Here is a 24,807-nt window from a genome sequence, read left to right as displayed (position 1 = left end):
TCGATTCCTTTTAGAACTTTCGGAAATCGTTGACTTTCAACTTTTGAAACTTGTTGCTGCAGTTTTTCATTTCTGAAGTTTTAAGGACTGTTTCCCGACAGAAGCGTAGTTTTTTTTTTGTTTTTTTTGCATATACTGTCCGTTAAAATTTTTTCAAAAAAGCCGACCTACAAGTTAGAGTAATACCCATGTGTCAACACCTGTCAAAGGTTTTCGCTGCTCAGGTTCAATTTTGGTCTTCGTTGCCTTATGTGCAAGGCCTCCACGGTGATCAGTTTCTTAGTGCCGCTAAAGTGGTCAATTTTTCTTCAACTAAAAAACTTTGACAAACCAAAGCAGTCACCATAGTGCTGCCAGACCGCTGAATCAAAATTCTGGTGCTCTGTCATTTTTGCGGCAACATGGAGGCAAGACTGACCGACAAAAAAGGGTTTCATATTCACTACATGAAAATTCACAATCCAAGTGAGATTTAAGGTTTTTATCAACACTCAACCTAAGCAACGGCACACAAGTTTTTAATTTCTTAGTATTGCTTCTTTATTAAATTGTTTCTGTTTTGCTTCTAAAGTGGGGATTTCCTCTCGACTATTTTTGCGGATGATATATTGTTTTCTCGCTATTTGAGGCTGCCTGTTCCCCAAAAACGAGTGTTTCAAGAGTTTCGTTTACAATTTTCGGATTTCAGAGTTCAAATTTCAGATGACTGATTCTTCAAGCATATATCATGATTTGTTTTAAGTGGCTCGTCAAAACTCTCTCAATTTTTCGTGCAACAGAAAAACCTATGCACAGTGCCTTGCACTAGATTTTTTTCATGTTGCAATGTGGCTCAACTACGAAACCTCAGAGGTATCAGTTGGCTCATTGTTCTCTATACATAATTTTTTTCTTTGCTAACACATATATTTATGCCCAGAAAAACCGTTTGCTTCTAAATTTTCTATTGTAAACTGAAGGTTTCACGCAGTGCGTTAAATTTTTTTTTATCAAACCTTTGCTTGTTGATTGTCAACATATTGCGCTAAAATCTTCTCAGTGACTTGAGTTTTGTTTTGTGTAACTTGTTGAAAGGATTACTGAAACGTACAATGTCCTCATTAATTTTGTATTCTTGATTGTTTATTTTTATGCACTTCGCATGAAACCAATTTTCGCATTGTTCACATTCAACTCCTTTACTATTGCAAACCAATATGCTTGAACAATCGGGGACGTGGCATATTTGTATTTCTTTTTGGTTTTTATAATTGATTTTATAATTGCTTTTTCTTCATTGAAAAATAGATTTTTTAATTATTTTATAATTAATTGTGTGATCTTTTTCCTCTGTCCATTCTTCTTTTCTCTGTCCTCCCCTGCAGCAAGGCTTGAGCTTTTAGTGATGAAACCCCCAATTTTTGACAAAGCTACTAAGTAGCGGTGAAATTATGAATACGTTCTTACTTATTTAACAAATTAGCAATGATTTGAAATACAAAAAATACTAAAAAAACAAATTGTGCAATGAGAAAACAATTGAGCTAAAAAAATGAGCTACAAATTGTGACCATCACTTTTCTAAAAGCTTGTCAGGAAGTCCCAGCACAAAAGGCTTAGACGACGTCCTTTTACAACAATGCCATTGAAATAGTAATACTCAAATATGGAAGATTTGGTGTGAAGCGCTTTTAATTGTTTTGGGTTAAGTTTTATTCACGATTGTTAAATTTAATATCAAGTAAAAAATGGACGCAGAAGCTTTCCCACCATCAAGTAAGATTTTCTTTAGATTCAAACCAAATAACACTAAAAAAGACCGTGTACACCATCCGGCAACGTTGGATGTAGGTCGGAACTTAAGGGATGATGAGTAGCACTTAGCCAGATGCTGCACTCCAAGCTGTTCCCATCCAGACACTGTAAAGACGGCCGAGTCACAAAAATAACCAACAAACGGAGAGGAAAGCACCTATTCATATATATATATATGTATATATATATATATATATATATATATATATATATATATATATACATATATATATATATATATATAGCACAAAGAGGGTACTGGTAAGGAAGGATTAAAATAAAAATAGGATATCAAGGAATAAGCAAAGAAATAAATTTATGCAGCGAAACACTCAGTGCAGCCTTCCCTCCTCCACGACGGCCCTAATCGAAGTTTCACTGAGAACACGAAACTTGAGGGCACAACATCCCCTCAAGCAGAAAACACAGCTCCTCAGAAGTGCGAAGCTGATTTTTGTTCGAATGCAGCTTATAGTGTCGGCGTATGGCTCCAAGCTGTTCCCATCCAGACACTGTAAAGACGGCCGAGTCACAAAAATAACCAACAAGTGGAGAGGAAAGCTCCTATTCATATATATATATATATATATATATATATATATATATATATATATATATATATATATAGCAACCAGAGGGTTCTGGTAAGGAAGGATTAAAATAAAAATAGGATATCAAGGAATAAGCAAAGAAATAAATTTATGCAGCGAAACACTCAGTGCAGCCTTCCCTCCTCCACGACGGCCCTAATCGAAGTCTCACTGAGAACACGAGGCCTGAGGGCACGACATCCCCTCAAGCAGAAAACACAGCTCCTCAGAAGTGCGAAGCTGATTTTTGTTCGAATGCAGCTTATAGTGTCGGCGTATGGCTCTCCGCGTTTTTCGCTGATCATGGTTGCGAGTTATTTCATAGCGGGCGCTGATAGCCCAGCACCGTCCGAGCAAGCAAAAACCAGTGCTCTTCGTACTAATTTTGCTTGATGCTCTCGTGATATTAAATCGGGAGCACCACAGACCGTTTGCCTTGATGTCCAGTCTAGCTTCATCATCAGTAGTGGTGGAATTACTCGAGAAAATTTCTCCATGGAGCGACTGCATCTAGACATCGTGGGAAACGTCATCCGTCAGGTTTACAAACACGTCTCTGATTTTGTTGTGTCTTAGGTGCGTATTCCCGCCTTTGGCGCAATATAGGGCATGGGTGAGGCTAAATTCTTTCCCGCATGGGCACATAGCTGGCGTGTTCTCCGCTTCCCATGTGTAGCGAAGTGGTATTCCATCACGAACTCAGTCTTCGTGAGGTCAAAACCATGTTTCGATAACGGAAGCGCGTTAGTTAAGCCAGCTAGATGCTCCTTTCTCCGAGGCCAGCTGGGTGGTATTTTTAATTTCTGGTAAACTGTTTTCGATTCTGGATTTTTTCGAGATGAGTTCACGTTGCATGTCTGCTTTCTGTCTGAGACTGATCTTATGAGACTGAGACTGTTCTAATTCTCATTGCTGAATTTCGAATGAATCATTATTGAATGACGCCAATGGAATTGAGAGTTCAATTGATTGCTCAAGATTTTTATGAAGATCTTGTGGGAGGGCAATGCTAAGCCCATCCATTCTGAGAGGGAGAGAAAAAAGTGCTCTTTTCTCTTGGATTATTTCTTTGCCGACGGTGTTCGGTATGACCCGGCCAAGCCGCCCCTCCACCTTGTCCAGAACCCCATCCATTGATGGCGTAGTACGAGAGAGGAAGCTCAACTTCTGTTGTACCCCCTTTGTCAAACATGCATAGGCATTCTGGGGCGATGTGAGAGCAATTTGACCAAATCTCACCAAACTTTTACTGTATTTAATTTCTGCATCTTTCAGGAAATTTTTTACTGGCCTCAGAGCTACCGATAACTGATCCCAGGACTCGAGCTAATATTATTCTGAAACAGATGGACCTTGTCCATATAAAAAAATTAATCAATAGGTTGCTAGATTTCTTGTGGGTTTACATTGAAAGGAATTCAAATGAGGAAAGGCACTTTATTGGAGATGTAATCTTTATTCTGAAAACTTTGTCAACTCAAGGAGCAAGGCTTTGGGTCTACCTATACTACCCAGTGGTATATGCACGACGCAATAATTGTTCTCTATGCATTTAAGTGTTAATATTGTTTAAAAGAAAATGCGACCAGAAAATGCTCAGAACGTGCCTAACGGTGGGCCACCGTACACAATTTTTATTGGAAATCTGCCCAAATACGCACTGGAGTATGATCTGGAAATGATTCTACAGGGAATTGAAGTTCGTTCTGTTGTACTTTGCATCTAATGTGTTTCGGCATAATTAATTTCAAAAAATTATTTTTTTAGTTTGACTAAAAAAATGAGTCCGTCTCATTAAAACTAAAGAGACAGATGAATTTAAAGGTAAGTCACCCCATTTAGGTGTGCTAACCAAATTAGCTATTTAGAATATCATCTTTGTCGTTTTGTAGGATTTGCCTATTGACATTTTGAGCGACGAGTCTCTGGAAAAAGTTTTGGATCTAAATGCCGCGGTATTTAAACATCCGTTCTTAATTTAATTTAGTCAAATCGACCAGGTTTAAAGTTATTTTTTTAACAGCTGCTGGACGAAAATAAGTTGCGAGTCAACTTGGCTGATGGCAACCGGGGTGGTAGCCGAGGCGGAAGAAGAGGCGGAGGTGGAAACAATCAACAATATCCCAATAATAATTATAATAATTTTCAACGAGGTGGTTATAACCGTGGTGGAGGCGCACCACGTGGAGCTGGTGGAAATTTCCAAAGGGGTGCCCCTCAGAGAGGTGGTTTTAATCACCCCCGAGGATCATATTATACTAATAATCACCGTAGCAATTCCACTGGAGTCCACCAAGGATATGACGACCATCACAATTACCAAAACTTCCAGCCACAGAGACCAAGTCATCAGCATCAAAATCGACCGAGTTAGTAGTGATGAAGGGATTTTAACCATATTTGTTGAGTTTTCTTTCAAATGCTACAGATAAAATTATCACAGCAGCCAATTTCGAAATTATTTTCTGACTGTTTGGTGGATATTTCTATGAATTTGGAAAGAAAATTTTTGAAAAATCCTAGAGTATTTTATTTAGGTTACGTGACTCTGCTTGAAGTCACAGAACTTCTGGCCTTTTTTGTGGAGATTCGCGTAGAGCCAGAGTTTTGAAGTGACTACTTTGTTCCAGAGTCGCCTAAATTTTGTTAGAACACGCAAACTGCAAGTTTGAAAATGCCGAAAGTTTATGGAAGTCACTAGATATTTATTTCTAGCATTTTAAATTCTGCCATCCTTTCAGAGTTTTACAGCTTGCTGGTGCGTGTTTTGATGTATCGTACAACTGAGCTGGAACAATAACCTAAAATTTTCAGCCATAAATGAAATTTATCAGCCACCAATTCATGCTTTCTGATTTTAGTGAAATTATCTATTACGCAGGGAAACGTAGACTATTTGAACTGTTATGTAAAAAAAACGTAGAAAGCAACTATTTAATGATTTAGTAATGAGAGTTTGATAAATCCCTAGAATGTTGAAGTTCGGTGTTTGATTAGGTCGATTTTCGCGTGGGTATCCCATGCGAGCTAGAGGTACAGGTAGTGCTATCTTTTAAATTATTAATAGCTGCTAAATTTGAGTGTTGATGTTATTGCGGTTCTCTTAGTTGTTAACGTCTTTGCGAGAAATTTCCCACGGAACTCAACTGAAACAAAAATTGATGAACAATTGTCGAACAAAATGCAGAGTTGAAGAGAAAATCAATTTCGTAACGACTCTTGAATGGTCAATTTATGCCTCATTCATGTTATTGATTAGCAATTTTTAGTTGAATAACATCAAGTACTCCCCGGTGGCCTATTTGATTCTGTCTTAATGACTTTTGGCAACCACACAATGTCTGATGCAGCTATTTTCCGGCAACGTGCTGGAAATGTTCTGGTCTTTTTGTTATCAATTGGTTACTTGATAAATACATTGTGCTGTTACAATGACTTTTCCTGCTTTTAAACTACAATGCAGTTATCTGTAACAACATAACAATGAAGTTATACTGTCTCAATTGTAAAATTGTGTACCAGCCGGCTTTGGCTTTATAATCATGTCTTTAGATCTATAAGACCAGTCAGGCTGTCCTTTGTCTGCAAAAAGACGAAATTTCAGGAAATACAAACGTTCCTATCAATTTTAGGTAGCTCCAGAGGGATGCAAAGAGGAGGATGAGGAGGAAATTACGGTGCCCCAAGAGGAGGATACAATAATACGGGAGGAGGAATCTGGGAGAGCAACCAAGGTGGAAGGGGCGGCTGGAACCACAACAACTCTTATCATCAAAACCCACCTCATCAGTACCATCCCAACCCACAAAGAATCAGAGTCACCTTAACCAGCAGCCGCCACAACGACCCTCCTCTTCAACCATTATCTGAAGGTTAGTACTCGCCTGCATTAGGCTGCTTGTTGTTGTACTTGAGGGAGTTTGAGCAGTAAGAGCGGTTATCTAACCTGCGTGAGTTTTGTGAACCAGACGTTGACATATTAACTGAATCATTCAAAAAATGTTCTCCAAGCGTGGGTTATGCATCATCATTTTACGATTTCTCCGCGGCTTTTTTAAATTTATTTCTAACTGATGATTATTAACGCCGGAGGAGAGAGCGAATTTCAGAGGAGAGAGCGAATTGGCCTAGGCTCAATTTGCTGCCGAGATCTGTTGTTGCTAATAATGAGTCGGACAAAAAAATTCGTTTGTGATGACGGAGCGAAACGTCGCCATATTTGGAAAGTCCATTACCCGAAGTGCCAATAGTTCACTTGAACCATCTCCCACCACTACCATGGCTGATCCAGCAAATAAGTGTTGTTTCGACTAACCACTGAAGTATTCGTTTCCTAATTTGGATTCAATGTCAATTGATGGTAACTTGCCTAATAAGAATTTTTTAGCAATTGTTTGGATCGTATTTAATCCATTTTTGTCCGTGCAATTTGACGCCTTTTTTCTTGACAATGATGCATTGAATTTGTATGAGCTGAATTGCGCTCATTCAAATAAATTTAGCAGTTGAACTTTTCAGGGTAATATTGGAAATAGCTTTTTTAATCAGTAGAGCTTCAATATTAAGCTGCTCACGAGAAACCTTTTTCATTAAATCACTGCCTAAACACTCGTTAAGGTTTACTTGACTCGTGCTTAATTGCCCTCAAACAAAATTTAACAACTATTTTAGAACTGAAATTTCCTGCTAAGTTTTTAATTGCTCTCTAATGCTTGCAACAAAACTTTTCTACAGTACCAGAAAATTCATTTCTGGTTCAAAATTTATGAGTGCAATTTTTCGTTGGGGGCAATTAAAAAAATTGCTGGGGCGATTAACGGTTTTTTGTTGCACTTATGCTCAATTTTGTAGGCTAAATATGATACATGTGGTTAATTAGATATATCACAAACGCAACAGTTGGATGCTGTAAATTAATGCAATCAACATTTGGATCGCAATTCAATTTCACTGCTGAAAAAAAACCCGATAAACTATCAAGTTTTAACCTAATTGTTGTGATAAACTTATTAAATAGTCTCCAAATGCACCCGGGAGGCTATTTAATTCTGTTCCAGCTCTTGATTGTTGTTATTTACTGTGGTATCAGAGGCCGGACTTTGTTTGGGTAGCCCCAGTTACCAAGGATTTCAATTTCCGGCGGAAGATATTAAACGAGAATTATCTAAGATTCCATTTTTGGTATCAAGCATTTGGCGAGAGTTCTCCGCATCTGCTTGATTGTTTCCCTACATTTTTGGCCATCCTATGTATTTTCCTTAGTCAAATATTTGGTTGCACCTCTGCCTGAACCTCTGCAGCATTTGTAACGAGCCTTGCAATGTACAAGTGTGCGAATTTTGTGTCAAATGTAAGAAAAAAAATATATGTTCACCTTGGTTGTTTGGGATATTCAAGTACCGCGAGGTGGCAATGCTACGCAATGAGATAGCGTTGATAAAGAAGCGGAATTCCGTTTTCTAAAAGGTGAAAAAAGTGGACCCGGCAGGAATCGAAACGACAGCTCATCCAGGTATCACAGTGCGACAGTAAACAAAAAAGAGAAAGTCGGATGATTTTGAATTTGAAAATGTACAGAGAAAAGTAAGATCACGTAAGGAGGTAAAAAACGGAACGAACACCAATCCAGCAGTCATCAAGGTTGTCAAAAAACCCCCGAAGCGTCGTCATTTATATGTAGGTTGATTGAGTCAGAACATAACAGTATCAGAAATGGAGGAATTCTGTGGAGAATAGAACATCGAATTACTTCATATTCGCTAAATTTCGAAGTCAGGAGCTCACCTGAAAGCCTTCCATTGTGTATTTAAGTTTGAGGAAGAGAACGTTGAGTTACCTCATTTATGGCCTGAAAACGTTACGGTGTAAAGATTTTACCTGAATGAAGCCGCCCGTGATTGGCTAAAAAATGTGGATCAAAATTGACTACTAGCCGGTCCTCCATTAAAACAAAGATCAACGAAACAAAGATCTACTGAACTAAACATTTGTCTACATAATGCATAATAAATAATGTCAGGAACAAAACAAAAGATGTACATGCCCTCTTGGAAGTAAACGAAATTAGTTTGGGAGTATTTATAGAATCGTGGATTGCGAACAACTCAGATGACGATTTTCTTCTCAAGCAGTGTTGTCCCCCGGGGTTTCTTTTCTATAGTGCACCAAGGTTGAGTAAAAGAGGAGGTGGAATTTGCCTCTTTTACAGATTTGATCTCCATTTGGAAAATTTTGAAAAGTTTACCTCTGATTTTTTTGAACGCTGTCATGCCTCTTTAACTGTAGGGGCTACCAGTTATTAAGTAATCGCTGTTTATCGATTAAAAGTTAAATCTTTCACTGATCACTTTGCTATTCCTGTTGAAGAGAAAAGGCTACAATTCGAAAAGATTGTTCTCCTGGGTGATTTTAACATCTCATTGAAAGTAAATAACGATGCATCGAAAATTTGGAACTCATTTTTGAAGATTTCGGCCTGACTCATTACGTCTCCGAGGAAACGCATAGAAGTAGTGGGATACTTGACCATGTTTCTGCGTCAAACAATATTTCAATTGATGTTAAGTCGAATAGCTTCATTACTTCTTCGGACCATTCGTTTATTTGTTTCTCGCTCAGCAGTGTGAAACAACGCAAATCTCAACAACGATTGATGTATAAAAATTGGATGAAGTTTGAATCTGAAGGTTTTATTAAGTTATTGAATTCGTGCTTACGGTTTGATGTTGCCTCAAGTATTGATGAAGCATGGGATATGTATCTAACGTTTGAGGAGAATATTTAGGATTCCGTTCTACCACTCAAAATAAAAACATTTACTAAACATCAATGCCCATTCTTTGACGACGAGCTTTTGAGATTGAAACGAAAGAAGAGAAAAGCAAAGCGTAAATACAGAAAGTCGAAAACGTCTGTATTGAAATCTGAATATGAAAATGTTAACCATATGTATTTTGAAAAACTCTTACAGAAGCGTAGATTATACATTGAGAATGCGTTGATGGAAAATTGTAGCCGTAAAAACTTTGCCACCTTAAAATTCCTTCTTGGCCAAGATGTAGCACAGCTCCCTAAATATTAAAACAAAAAACAGCTCGCAAAAGAGTTCTTTATATCTAAAGTGGAAAGTATTATTGCATCGACTCCCACTGCGATAGGCCCTGAAATTCTGAAAACTGAAGTTAGCTCAATGAATTCGTTCACAGATTTGTCGATGAGTCAGTTTAGAGATTTGATTTTGGCGTCGTAAAACAGTACATCTCCATCAGAGATACAGTTGACAGAAAGTCGTTGATCGAGTTTATTCGGGCAATGATTCTCTCGCGACTAGATTACTGCAACTCACTGTACTATGGACTACCTGTCTAAATTATACAGAAATTACAGCGTATAACAAACTCAGCATGTCGTCTCATTTTTAGGCTATCACTTGGTTCACCAACAGCAAACTATGTCAAAGAGCTTCATTGGCTACCCATGAAACAACATATCATCTACAAAATTCTACTTTTTGGTCACCGCTAAGTTCACCATCCGTGGAAAATCCCGATGTATCTTGGCTCATTAGTTTTCTGAAACGATAAGGTGACTAGATGTCAATATGCGTACAATATGAAGTTTCCTTATGTCAAAACTGCATTTGGGCAAATATCATTCATTTTTGCTGTTCCTTTCGAATGGAATAAGTTGCCTTTTGAGATGAAACTAATACCCCATGAATTTGATTATCGCAAAAAACTGAAAATTTTTTTTGAGTTTGTAAATGGTGCGTAAACCTATAATATAATAATAATAATAAAAAGTTTTAAATCATCTTAAACTTAAAAATCAAACGGTATCGGACGGAAAAATTATTGTGAGATGAGTTTTCCAATTCTATGTTCTCATGTATCACCACCATTGTTAATTGGTCTTCTCCTGAATTAACAATTGTTTTAATTTTTGTTTTGGAATATTTAATACTTGAGATCCATTGCAAACTAAATATTATTGTGTTGTGTTCAACTTTCTAAAAAATTTTCTAAAGTACCAGAACATTCTTCTCTAGCTAACAATTCTCGAGTGCAATTATGTGTAGAGAAATATTGCTTGGGATATTAACGTTTTGTTGCATTTGTTGTTTTGTACGCTAAATTTGATACACGCTGTTAATTAGATATATCAAGAATGCAACATTTGGATGCAGTAAATTACTGCAATTAACTTTTGGATTGCAATGCAATTTCGCGTTTGAAGGAAAATCGATAAAGTATTAAGAATAAAATTACCATAATTTTAAAAATCAACTGGAATCGGACAAAAAATGTAACTAAAAAATTATTATGAGTTGGGTTTTTCATTTCTTTGTTCTTGTGTATAAGCACCAACGTGAATTCGATGTTTCGCGTTTTATTGGACAGCTCATTGCTGATCGAGCTGCAAATCTCATTGGTCGAAATACCCTTCCAATTGCTATGCGTCGGCTGAGATTCTCATTTTTGGTTGTTGGCGTAACCCCTTTACGTGTCAAATTAATCCGTGAGCACCCTCGTATTCACTGAACTGTATCATGTTTTGGTCGATTTTAACCCCGTACCCGGATTAGCTCATACTCAATGTTCAGTTTAAAAAAATGGAATTGAAATCAATTCTTCAAGATGCGTGAACAGGGTTCCACTCTTATCTTTGTAAAATAAGTTTAAAAAGCTGTGAGTTTTACTGTAGACAATTAGTTTGAAAATTGTCTGATTTTGTGTCAATCTGTGATGTATTTAGTTATATCACCTACACCCCATCTACCAGCAGCTAAATCAAGTGAGAACATCGCAGAGAACTCTCAGCTCTCCTCCTCCACTGGCCACGGCAGCTCCCCAGGCAGTGAAGCCCTCGTCACCGCACCTCACTCTTTCTCCACCCCTTACGGAGAGGAGGAAGAGGCCAAACCCCCCGATGCCAACGACCACAGTGACTCTGGCTTCCGCAGTGAAGACAGCTTTAACTATGAAGGACAACAGAGCCAACCCTCCCCCAATGTCCAGCACGTGGAGGCCGGAATGAGCGTACTGCAAGTGTGAATGGAATTAGAGGACGATGGAAGAGGAACTAATAGAGATTTATATTATCTCCAAGCCAGCTGGACTTGCCTTCTAACTGGCGAAGAAACAAACTAGAATTCAAATTTAAATTTCAATTACTATTGTTCCAAATAAAACTCACATCGAGGAGATGGGCATAAAACTTGCAAAATAAACAAGAAGCCCGATGTTGAACGATATTTAGAATTTTTTTCATGTTATTAGTCATTGTCAAGTAATTCTTTTGGTTAATTAGCTCAGATTCGAATCAATTTAAGTTGTCTTCTGAATGTTGTTTGTGCGCGCATATGAACTTGTATTACTAAAATTTGTTACAAAAGTCTATAAATCATGTCAATATGTTATATTTTGGCTCGTCTGTCAGAGGTCTATTGAGAGCGAAAAGTTTCGGTTTTCAACTAAATTTTACTTGAAGATTAACTGAAATAATCTCCGTAAGAGAAAGTGACTAATCAGAAAACTCCCAAACTTGCTCAGCATGTAATGGTAATGTAAAACTTTTTAATTTGGCTGATATATGCCAAGAAGATGATTTTCAGCTTCAGAAAACCTTTCATGAGCCTGTAATATCCAAACAAGAAAGTTGATATTTTTGGTAACTTTGAAACTTTTACTCTCGTTTCTTTCATGTGTGTGTGTGGACGTTGAATTTAGTTGGATTGGATATATGCTGTATTTTTGTTGTTTTAATTAGCCATCTTAGAACATTTACTTTGTCTTGATAATTATCTTAATTGTTTTAAGACAATGAAGTACAATTTAATTTTTTTTTTATTTTACATTTCTTCCTACAAATGTAGCGGTCTAAAGTCACCTTGCTTAAAGCAAATACTCCAAAATGGATTGTGCCAATTTTTCCTTTGATTTAATAGTCTCAAATTAATTTGGCATATGAGCGAGCCATTGTTATATAAACGTATATATTTTTCTCAACGTTCCCTTACGTATGAAGACAAAATTAATCTCTAATTTAATTTTTTTTCTCTATCCTGTGAGCTGCATTTGTGGATTTCCGCATTTATTAAACTTTCAGACCGTGTTACGCATGGCTGTTTTGCTATTTTAAGGTAGATATGGTTGAAAATTCTGACAGTGATGAATTTCTAGGCTTTATGCGAGCACATGACGATTTGTTCTAGAAACAAGTGGTCAGTCCCGGGTCAAGGCCTTACGTCACTCCGGTAGACAATTCCGAATGCGTGTTCACATGTGCATTAGCGGATATTGGAGAAAATTTGACCCCCGTTGTATTTCCCAAGTCACCAATTAGAATTGGATTCCATACCTCGTTTCCGAGTTACTTCATAAATAGAGCCTTGCACAATATGGCGTTGAATAAAAAATCAAAATACAACATCCAAATTGACGGCAATGATATTTCTTTTGACCTGGTGCTGCTCGATTTTGAAGAGTAAGATGAGGTTTACAAGTGGGGACGGGAGGAAAGATTGGATGTATGCTACAAGTTGAAATCATTGGCGACCGAATTGTTCAAGAAGAGTGAATTCTTTTGGGCATACCATAATTATCACCGATCTCTCATTTTTCTTGCTTTATCAGACGAGAAAGATGGTTCGTTGATTGGGACGAAGGCGCAGCTGATTTCGAATATTACTCTATGTCAGTCCAATTTGAACACAAAGGATGTCGAAAAACCTATTCAAAAATTGAGCAGAGTTCTCGAAATAGGTGAGATTTTTCATATTTTTAAGATTTCTAAACACCTGTTAATATGTACAGCCTTTTTGATTACTTGCTGGTAATTCGAGATTTAGCATTATTAATTGATACAAAACAAAATTTTTAGCGATTAATTTACTCTTGTTTGTCTTTGTAATGTGATTTTTCTTACAAAGGACTTGTCTAAACATTTGACAAAATAGGTAGACCCAGGAGCTTCCCGAAACCCCAACTAAATAATAACAAAGCTAACCGCTCGCCTGTTATTTGAGAGTAATTAGTCCAACGTTTTTGCATATGTTCAAATTTTCTTAATTTTCTTCTTATGTTAACACAATAAAATTGAACAACTTCCAGAATCACCTCATCTAACTAACGGATTTGCGCGGCTGACATCATTTGTCACTTAATTTTTCGACGATCTTTTAAGTCCTTTACTTGGATAGGTTTTGATCATACGTGACTAGCTCAGATCCTACGTCACAAGAAAATGACTTTGCACTTGTTTATCTTGAGTTAGTTTGAGGTCAAAAAACTGATAATGTAACCAAGGTAACTAATTAAATGTATTTGTGGATTTAATATGAACAAGCCATATAAATTTATCGCGAAATGTATTTTTTATGCCGCGACAATATTTTTTCCACTCACTTCTGTATTTGATCAAGCGAAGAGCGACTTTCTGCTGATTTTGACCTTTCTGCAGCTGAAAATATATATATATATATATATATACAATATACATATATATATATATATATATATATATATATATATATTTATATATAAATATATTATACATATATATATATATATATATATATATATATATAAATATATATATATATATATATTATATAAGTTTTTATTGTGTCTAACTCAATTGTTTTCTCCAATTTAGTGCTTCTTGGTCAATGGTCGTCACCTCATCTTCTCAAAGGGCTATTGTGTAGCTGCTAGAGTTTTATATTTTGGCTTATTTTCTGTGCACATTTCTTTTCCACCAATCACACTTAACCAATCCACCTAACATTTCAACATTTCTTAACTCGTTTTACTGATCTGTGTTTGGAATTCATTCAGCAAATTTATGCTAAATGTAGTAAATGTGAAGGTGAAAGCGCAAAAAACAACAACACATGACGCGATATTTTAAATAAATGATAGTTGGTTACACTAAAAAGAATAAATTTTTCAGTCCTAATGAAAACAGAAGTTCAAATAGCCCGTTTACCGTTTTTTGTTAAAGCAGTTTTAAACGTTCCAATTGCCATTAACTGCTATGTTGCTGCAATGTAACCCCGTATGCAAAGAAAAATAGTTCAAATTCTGAAATAGATTAACCTCTTTACAGGTATCAGAAACTAAAGTGAGAACAGCGAAAAATGGTGGGTTAAAAAATGATTTAATTGGCTTCTTTTTACGTTACGATAGCCAAAGATTATCAATTGAACTTTCGAAAGAAGTTGTTCTAATCATGCTACGCATTTTTCTGCGTCTCATTTTGCATTCATTGGAAGATTATCTATTTTGAGCTGCAACCATTTGAGCTCAGTTTGAAATTTGTTTTCGTTTTAGAATGTTTTGCTAAGTGGTAAGCTAAGTGAACAAATTCATTGTCAACGTATATTTATTTGGATTTAATTTCTTAGTCATTTTAGGTCAACATAAGGGTTTGTATATGAGAAAGTTTTGAATTTAGATTTATGTAATTTTTTGAAAATTTTTATACAGAACATGTCAATTGCAAATTTGTGTCCTAGGCAGATCGCAGGCTTCCAATTATTGAGATTCGGTCAAAGAATAGTTTATTTTGATTCTACTTTAAGTGAATTATAATGAAAGTTTAGGTTTTCAACGATAGTCACAGCATTGTAAACATCGCCAATTTTCTACTTAAGGCCCCAGTTAAGTTGTTAAAATTTTTAGACGCATAATTGCTCTCAAATTAAGTGGAGTATTTGGGTCTATTGCCATTTTTGTGCTATTCTGAACGTCAAAAGTAAATTAGCGCCTTTGTATTATCACAATTAATTTTGAGCCAATATCACGCCAACTTGAATTTGAAAACAACGTGCTTTTTATTTGAGTTTCAAAGATAGAGGAGAGGACTACGGGATCAATTGTGTAAAAACTGTTTGAAATTTGATTTTAAGTTGTAGTATTATTGCCTCAAGGTTTGACTTTTACTTTGTGAAAACTGGTTTTGCTAACTTATTTTTGCCGTTCAGTATAATTTTTACCCAGTCGTTTTTCATCTTACCGATCTAACTTTCGACGAGAATTTTTCACACTTGATGTCTTGATATTTGCATGATTTCTTGATTGCTGTTCTTCAGAGCTTCTTGATTTCATTTTTGTTTAATTCGTTTGTGTCAAAATTTGGGTTTTACTTATACTTGATGATAAGGTTGTGACCAACTTTTACTTGATGATAAGCTTGTGACCCTGCAGTTAATAGCTAATTTTCGAAATAGAGGTTCATCTTGATTTAGATATTGGAGTTGTAGCGTTTTTGTTTTGGAGTTGTAGCGTTACTTATGCTTCGACCAACTTTTTGACTGCTTGTCGAAAAATATACTATTTGGTCATACGATAGCCAATTTGTTCATTAGTTGTTCCGACCCCCACTTTAGTGGGGAGGGAGGAACTATATACTCAACTGGGTTTCTTTTTGTTCAGTCAATTCTGGCTGACCGATATATTCATCGTAGAGAATTGTGAGTTGTATCATTAAAAAGCCCGTCCAGCGTAGAATACGGAAATAAAAAGATTTTTTTTGATTTTCGTGTTTCACAGGAAGTTGTCGAGGTTTCAAATTTTGTGAACATTCGACTGTTTTTGTTCACATTTTCAGTAATTTTTGCTAAAATTTGGCACAATTTGGCTAATATAATTGAAAATAAGTTAAAACTCTTAAAGGCAGAGTGTTGCTGTTACCGTGAGAGACAGAAGAGCGATGCTGAATTGTCTGATTGAAGTTTTTTTTTGCTAAAATGTTTGATAACATTTTCAAAATTCCAACTTTTTTCATCAAAAATGGCACAAAAATTGTTTTTTGGTCCACATTACTGAAATTTGCCACACTTAGTGGCCTAGAAACCTTAACACAGACTCCCTAATCTCAAAATGAGCGCTAGTTGTATTTAGTGCCGTAAAAAAGTCTTCTGGAACAAAAACCTTGCCGTTTTTGCAAATTTAACTCGATAATTATACACTATGCATCATTTTTTGCAATTTTTGAAGAATTCCACCCAACAATTGGTCTAATTCGCAAATAACTGGAACACTTGGCCGTTTTGCCGGGCGCGCGACAAAATCAGGGAGAGGTTTGTTAAAGTCATGGACTCTTAGAGTCACAAACTTTTTGGTTTTTAATTTGATGCTGCCTATTTTCAAAATATTTCGCTTTTGTTTTTTTAGTGTTAATTACTGACAATATCTTTTATTCACGGCTCCTTTAATAACAGCTCCACTTTACGTAAATTTGAGGCCAAATGTATATACAGTTTGTTTTCAGATTTTCGTGTTTCACAGGAAGTTGTCGAGGTTTCAAATTTTGTGAACATTCGACTGTTTTTGTTCACATTTTCAGTAATTTTTGCTAAAATTTGGCACAATTTGGCTAATATAATTGAAAATAAGTTAAAACTCTTAAAGGCAGAGTGTTGCTGTTACCGTGAGAGACAGAAGAGCGATGCTGAATTGTCTGATTGAAGTTTTTTTTTGCTAAAATGTTTGATAACATTTTCAAAGTTCCAACTTTTTTCATCAAAAATGGCACAAAAATTGTTTTTTGGTCCACATTACTGAAATTTGCCACACTTAGTGGCCTAGAAACCTTAACACAGACTCCCTAATCTCAAAATGAGCGCTAGTTGTATTTAGGTGCCGTAAAAAAGTCTTCTGGAACAAAAACCTTGCCGTTTTTGCAAATTTAACTCGATAATTATACACTATGCATCATTTTTTGCAATTTTTGAAGAATTCCACCCAACAATTGGTCTAATTCGCAAATAACTGGAACACTTGGCCGTTTTGCTGGGCGCGCGACAAAATCAGGGAGAGGTTTGTTAAAGTCATGGACTCTTAGAGTCACAAACTTTTTGGTTTTTAATTTGATGCTGCCTATTTTCAAAATATTTCGCTTTTGTTTTTTTAGTGTTAATTACTGACAATATCTTTTATTCACGGCTCCTTTAATAACAGCTCCACTTTACGTAAATTTGAGGCCAAATGTATATACAGTTTGTTTTCAGATAACCACAGGGTTTTTATGGCTTTGAGGAAGAGTTTTAGTAAAATTTAACTGATTTCTTGTCTTTTGTCTTCAATTGTTATTCTTTTGGCAGGATGGTTTTTAAGTTTAACCACTCAAAGATCTAAAATATTTCCTCAAAAGGTGCAAGTGAACCTTATCTATTCATTCGGTTGTTACCTAATGTCTCTTATGTTATTGAATGTATTTGTTTTACAAATTCCTGTGATTTTTTGAACATGTCATTTTTTTTATATTTTTTTAGTGAACATTTTGCATATTCTCAGTAACTACAGGATACTCTTTCCTCTTTATAGAATAAAAACTAATTGTGTGGTGAAATATTTTAACAGAAGGTTCTCTTGCTTTTGTTGCTACGAGTTTTTATACAAAATTTTCTGATTTTTGTGCATAATTGCCATTTTTGCTGTTGTTTTTGTTTCTTTTGTAAATTGTCTCATTATTTAACAATCTAACTGAAAAAAGTTTTACGACATTTGAAATTGAACATAATTTTTGTTTTCATAACTTGGTTTGAAGGGCTGCGGCACCGTTCTCTTGCAGAATTTGGTAGTTTTTTAATTTTGCCCTTTATTTGTTATTAACTTTTGTTGTCATATGCCAAATATTGTGTAATTAAAGGTCTCAGTGGCCAACTCTAGATAACAGGTGAACTTAGATAATTGATGTTGGAAAATAACTAAGTTTGTTTTGACTTTTGACTTTCGAATTAACAAGTCTGTTTTGACTTTCGAATTAAATTTCTAAAAAAAAAAGAGTAATAGTATTCTTCAACTTATCCCTTTTTGTTCTGGTTTGCAATTTTTTTCGTATTTAACAGTGTTGCATCATTTTCGTAATTTAGCCTCATTATTTAGAGCTCTTTTTAATGTTTTTGTTGAATCGAACAATATTTTTCCTGTTGTTTAAACTTTTTAAATGATGTCTTCAGGGCTTAGACACTTTGTTTCGGAAGAATTTTGTGAAGTTTAGATACTTTTCAGTTTTTGTGGTTCTTTTTTTGTCATTTTGTGACATTGGTTTTACAAAAAGATGTTATGCTGATCAAAGGAGATGCAAATGAAGATGTTATATTCTCGGGGTTAATATCTTATAGTTAATCGAGTTTAAGTTTCAAGGCTTCAAAACTGTGGTTTCGTAAAGTTGTTTGTGACTTAATAGCTCAGCTTGTTTTTAATGTATTTTATAGTCTCATGATTTAGTCCTTTTAATAACAGTCGCAGTTAGTTTTAAGACAAACTGCCTACTCTTTTAGTCGAAAGCTTTTGTTGGCTATGAATTTTGAAAATTTATGTTTTTAATAAAAAAAGGAGATAGATTTTTGAGATCTGTCAATTTTATTTCTGTTAAATTGTAGTTAAGCATCTCTATAAACAATTCATATATTCGTATCATTTATCTTTTGACATACAATTTGCTCTTCATGACGGTTTCATTTTCCTAAATGGTCTTTTTTCTTGGAACAACTAGTTTTCATAAAACCAATTTTCGTGATTTTTGCAAATTTGCCCCTGTTTTTGTGGGTTTTCGTTTTATTTTCACAGTATCACAATAATGGGTGTCATTTGACATACCAATGTTGTCACCTGCAAAAAAAACAAACGAAGGTTTTTATTGTTTTGAGTGATCAGCTTTATATTTAGTTGATTGGGGGGACATCGTTTTCGTGCATAATTTTTTGTGCAAATTTTGCGTTTTTTGCGTTTTTGATTGTACTTGATGTTTTTTTTGTAGTCGTATAACATATCCTGGATAATGAAAGGCTTCAGTCGCTCTCAATTGAGATTTAAAAGACTCCCTCAATGATTTATGCTCTCTCAATGCGTAATGTTTATAATCATTTCGAAATTAATTCTTTTTTTTTAAAAAAAAAAAGCAATGTTTTTGATAAACTCTTGCCACTTTTGCTCATTTCTAGCCAACTTGTCGCATTTAGGAAAAGTCCCATTTTTTGTTTCAAAAAGTACCGGTTAATCTTCTTAGTATCATTTTATCTGATGCCATTTTGATTTGGTTATAAGTGGTTTTCAAAAAATTGAACAATGAGTTTTGGTCGTAATTGATATTTGTATCTATTTGATTTTTTGCCGTCTTTTCTGGTAGTCATATTATGGTAGCCACAGGTCTCATAAGCCCTCTAGACTAGATTGTTTTATTCTTTTAGTAGTTTCTTGAACGATATGTTGATATGTTAATTTTTTATCGTATTGGTAATTTTGTTGTTTTCATCGTGGCTTCTGACAAATATTCTTTTAAAAAAAATTAAGCGTGAATGAGTCTAAATCTAATTTGGATAGCGAACGTCTACGCTATGACTAGTAACGTCAAATGAACAACTTACTCTATAGGTTTTGAAATTTTGAGGGACTGTTTTCCGAAAAAAGCGTGGTTTTTTTGCTTTTTTTGCATATATTGTCCATTAAAATCTTTTCGAAATAGCCGACTCACATGTCAGATTAATTACTGTGTCTCAGCTCCCCATCCAGATTTTATCGCGCTTGTTTAATTTCGATTTTCGTTGTCTTTTGTTTAAAGCCTTCACGTTATTTTGTTTTCTTCGTTGCTGATATTTAAGCGCATGAAAACAGTTTTCGCATTGCTCACTTTCAACTCCTCAATTCTTTTACTATTCCACAATAACTTTGGTGAAAAATCGGCGAATTGACATGTTTGCTTTTCTTTTTGGTTTCTATATTTGATTTTATTTTTTGATTTTTTTTATTTGTATAATTTTTTTAATTTTTTTCTAATTAATTGTGTGATCAATTTTTCTGTCCACTCGTCTTTTTTTGTCTTCCCATGTTGCACGTTTGAGTTAGTAACTTTTAGCTTATTATTAGTAGTTTCATTGTTTTAATCTTGGCTTCTAAATTGTTTTTAAAAAACAAAAAAGTGAAATAGTCTAATTCTAATTTAAGTAGTGAACCTAACCGCTATAGCTAGCATTGTCAAGTTAGCAACCTACTCTATGGGTGTTTTGAAACAAACTGGAAAAAAATCAGCACTTATATCCAATTTTGAAATTTTAGATTTCTTGGACACGGTCCTCTTGTTTAAATAATTTCTTCTGAGCTTTGGGAAATCTTTTTGGTTTCAACTTTGGAACATGTTGCAGCATTTTTTCTGAAATTTTGAGAGACTGTTTTCCGAAAAAACTGCGTTTTTTTGTTTTTTTTGCATATATTGTCCGTTAAAGTCTTCTCGATCAGGCCGACCCACAAGTCAGAATAATACTTGTGATTCAACTCCCGCTCCAGATTTCGTCGCGCTTGTTTGGTTGCGGTTTTGGTTGCATTTTGCTTAATGCCTGCACGTTATTTGACTTTCAGTGGCGCTGCTGTTATCAATATTTCCACAATATTTCTAAAATCCATTGAAAAACCAAGGCAGTCACTAAGACGCTGCCCGACTGATGAATCAAGTTTCTGGTGATCTGTTTTCCTCGCCACAACTTGACTGTTTGCACATCCATTACACCAAAAATCAAAAACCACGTGAAATTTCAGATTTTTGTTGAAAGGACTTAAGCGAAGGCAAGCAAGCTTTCTTTTTCTGAGTATTGCCTGTGTAATAAATTGTTTATTTTTTCCTTTCGATTATTTTTCGCCAATGACATAATTTCTTCTCGGTATTTGAGGTTTTCTGTTTCCCTGCCAAAATTGTTTCCAGAGTTTCGTTTGGAATTTTGTGCGGTCCGAATTGCAGAGTACTAATGATTTTTTAACCATATATTCTGAATTATTTTATGTGTCTCGTCAAAACCTTTCCAATTACTCGTGCAACAAATAAAACTACGCCAAATGTGTTTTATTATATTGTTCATGTAATTCAATGGTGCACAACTACGAAACATCGGAATTGTAGAGGTATCAGTAAGCTTACTTTATCACTTGCATGCCTTTTTTTTCTTTTTAACGCAAATTCCTGGCGGGAAAAGCCGTTTGCATCTACATTTTTTTAATGTAAAATGAAGTGCTCTTCCAGTTCGTTAAGTTGTCAACATATCAAGCAAAAAACCTCTGTGTCTTGAGTTCTCTTTTTGGTAAATTGTTGCAGTGAGTACAGAATCATACAATATCCTTCATTATTTTTTATTCTTCGTTGCTGATTTTTTGGCACATGAAAAGAATTTTTGCATCGTTCACATTCAACTCCTTTACTATTTCAAACTAATATTCTTGAAAAACCGGGGCATTGACGTGTTTGTTCTTTTTTTTAGTTTTTAAGATTGATTTTATAATTATTTTCTACTTGAATATTTGTTTTTCATTTATTTTGTAATTAATTGTGTGATGGTTTTCTTATGTCCATTCCTCTTTTCTCTGTCCTCCGCTCTTGCACGGCAGAGCTTTTAATGGTGGTACAAGCAGGTTTTGACAAAGCTACAAAGTAACGGTGATATCATAAACACTGTTTGGCTTAATTAATAAAAAAATACTTAATCTGAAATACTAAAATACTTAAAAAAATAAATAAATTTGTACAATAAAGTAAGTGAGCTAAAAAAATCTCGCCAAACACTCATCGTTTTGTTTGAAAATTATGGTATTTAGTAGTAGTAGTAATAGTAATAGGATTTTGGAGTTCCAGGGGCAGCTTTCATCGCGATTGAGATTTCATTTGTTTGCACAGTTCTGGTGAAATCTATTAGTGAGTTTTCCGTAGGGGTTGCATGAGCCATACAGGCACAAGATTCTCCAAGTGCAAGATTCTTTGTAACATTCAACAAAATATTGCGGACAGATGTTTGTCAGGGAGCTCCTGTTCAGGTTTACATTGGTGTACTGTGCGTGTTGAGATAGGATATTGTCGAAAAAACTGGCACGTCTGACAAAGTTCTCGTCTGATTTTTTTTGTCGGGTGCTGTTCACTGCTAGTTTTTTACGTTGACCTTGTGTGGTTTACTCGTTTTCATTTATAGTCAGGGTTTAATATCAACTCTGCCGTTAAATGTCAATTACAGGTAAAATACATCATGCAACTCCATGTAAGGGGATACTGGTAGGAGGTTGCAGCGAATTAGCTTGTCTTTGTAGTGGTCAATGTACCCATAGAACCAAACTGTAAAGTGCTTTTGGATTATTTCTAACATTTTCAGAGAGCTGACGCTGGGATAAAAGGCTTGAGAGCAGAAAGTGAGGATTGGCATGACATAATCTATGTACGCATGGATTTTGAGTTGAGTGTTACAATGTGCCGAGACATTCCTTCTGATTTTATATAGGGCTCATAGGGATTTGTTCGATCTAGTAGTAAAGTTTTCAGTCCATCACAACGAGTTATATACTAGTAGACCCAGATCCTTTTGTACACAAGATCTGGTAACTTCTTGGTTTTGTAGTGTAGCAGTCATTTCACCTTTGATTACAACCAGACTATATTTTTTTGGTATTTAATTTTATGTTGTTAAGAATCCACCACGATTCTAGTTTTTTCGTGCCTGCATCAATTTCTTCTTGATTTCTGAAGAGGATTGTGCAGTCATCTGCGTAGTCAAAACGCTCTTGGAAAGAAACTGATTAGTCGTTCATATACATGAGAAACAGTATGGGACCGCGTATGGAGCCCTGAGGGACTCCACTTGTTATTCGGAGCGGCGACAACACTGCGTTGTTTAGTTTGACAGATTTGAAACGACCCGATGAAAAGCTGTTGATTAGTTTCAGCAATTTTCCACTTTTACCGAAATTTCTCACTTCTCTCATGAGAATATTGTGCGGAACTGTGTCAAATGCTTAGAAAAAATCAAGATATAGGACACTCAAGTTTTCCAGTTCTTTGTCGTCGTTGTACTGATGGATTCTGTCAAGAAAAACTAAAAGCTGTAATATAGCTGATCGCTTTTTTCGAAATCCAAATTGTTGAGCATGGAGAAAGGAATGTACAAAGGAATAGATGTGATCAAACAGCATTCTTTCGAATACCTTGGATACGCAGCTTAAGAGGCTAATGGGTCTATAGAAGCACACATCTTTTTGGTTTCCATCTTTAAAAACTGGGCACACGTGGCAAGACATCCATTGGGTTGGAAAAAGTGGCAAAACATCCACTGGGTTATTTACAATGGTTTGAAACACAAAGATGAGTGGTTTAGAGATGCAATCGGCGGCCTTTTTCAACATGATGTTACTTATACCACCGAACCAAGTAGATCATCCTCTATTGATTCGCTTAACAGTTTCTCCAGTTTCTTAGTTTTGAGAGCTTGTGACACATTGAAGGTGTTCTTCTTCTTATTTTTCTTTGTCTTAAGAAGGTTTTGCAGGTGGGATGTTTTGCCTGTAATCCAGGGTGGCTGGGACATTCTGTTTTTAATGACTTTCATCAAATTGTCCTCCATGATGCAATGGAACCATGGGTACCAAGTTTGGAGGAGAACATTGACATTGCTATAGCAGTATGGCTGGAAGGGCTTTTCAAGAGTTGCAGTGACAAAGGATACCCAATTCGCTGATTTAAGGCTGCTAACTTGCTGGAGTTTTACAAGGGTCCATCTATTGACAGTCAGTTGGATAGTGTTGGCGTATGCAGGGTGGTCGGATATTGAGATCCAGAGTCTGCTTGGTCGGATATTGACTTTTCGTTGTTGAGTTCCAGAGTCTGCTTGAAACCATGCTCACAGAGAATGTCCAAGATATTTTGTTCGTAGTTGTCGGTTGAGTCCATGCTGTCCCATGAGAACTTAGAGAAATTAATGTCTCCGGAAATGACGACAAACCTGCAATCTGGAAGTGCTTGTTTACTTTTCAGTTCGTTAAGAAGAGCAATTTTTTATCACGTTTCCATCGGAAGGGACTATTTACAAGGGAATTGTAGAGGCAACATATGAGAAAATGTTGGGAAGCGTTTACTCTAATGACAAGATATTCCTCGAAGATGGCATACAATTGTACTAGTTCAATTGAGATTGAGGGCTTAATGCCTATCAGGACACCTCCATGTTTCGTTTTGATGTTTCGGTGTTACACGAGTATAGTCACTTTTGTTCTTCTACGGTAGAGACTATTTCCAGGTTTTGCCCACTAGATTCTGAAGTTTAAGTTTCCTGCTCCTTAGATGTTTTGAATTGAAATCATCTGCAATCTTTTTGCGTCTGAGGATGAGAGCCTCGTTCTCCTATTTCATATTTTTTTTGCTCAGTTCGTGACTCATGAAGACAGGGTTTGGGATTGTGGAATAATCTTTCAGCTTTTGGGCTGATTTCACCATTACTTATTTCTCGAGTTCGTTCTCAATATTGATTATGATGGTTCGGGGCCCTTTCGTCGGGTCTTTTTGACCGAGTCTGGTCAAATTGGTTATCTTTGCTTCAACGCCTAGCTGATACATTATGTCGAGAACATTCTTCTTGTCATCCTGGAGCCAGTCTGTTGTATCATCAGGTGTTTCG

At 35.7% G+C, this 24,807-nt stretch overlaps 3 protein-coding genes and 1 pseudogene across 7 annotated transcripts in view; 3 read left to right on the top strand and 1 right to left on the bottom strand.

The window, feature by feature from the left end:
- The window catches only part of LOC142334762 (uncharacterized), a 603,346-nt gene that overhangs the window by 491,322 nt on the left and 87,217 nt on the right, over nt 1-24,807 (bottom strand). The window lies entirely within an intron of this gene.
- Nucleotides 3,964-11,437, top strand: LOC142334754 (uncharacterized; annotated as a pseudogene).
- LOC142334753 (uncharacterized) overlaps nt 7,372-24,807 on the top strand; it is a 32,373-nt gene continuing 14,937 nt past the window's right edge. For all 3 annotated transcript variants that reach the window (XM_075383025.1, XM_075383026.1, XM_075383028.1), the window contains exon 1: nt 7,372-7,401. The gene's annotated coding sequence lies outside the window, so the exon portion shown is untranslated. The remainder of the gene's footprint in view (nt 7,402-24,807) is intronic.
- The window catches only part of LOC142334755 (uncharacterized), a 63,388-nt gene continuing 45,959 nt past the window's right edge, over nt 7,379-24,807 (top strand). The window contains exon 1 of the mRNA XM_075383029.1: nt 7,379-7,402. The gene's annotated coding sequence lies outside the window, so the exon portion shown is untranslated. The remainder of the gene's footprint in view (nt 7,403-24,807) is intronic.

The sequence above is a fragment of the Convolutriloba macropyga genome, chromosome 2 (genome assembly GCF_964194025.1).
Source record: "Convolutriloba macropyga chromosome 2, txConMacr16.3, whole genome shotgun sequence".
Taxonomy (NCBI): domain Eukaryota; kingdom Metazoa; phylum Xenacoelomorpha; order Acoela; family Convolutidae; genus Convolutriloba; species Convolutriloba macropyga.
The sequence above is the reverse complement of the archived record's forward strand: the minus strand, read 5'-3'. Positions and strand labels throughout refer to the sequence as shown.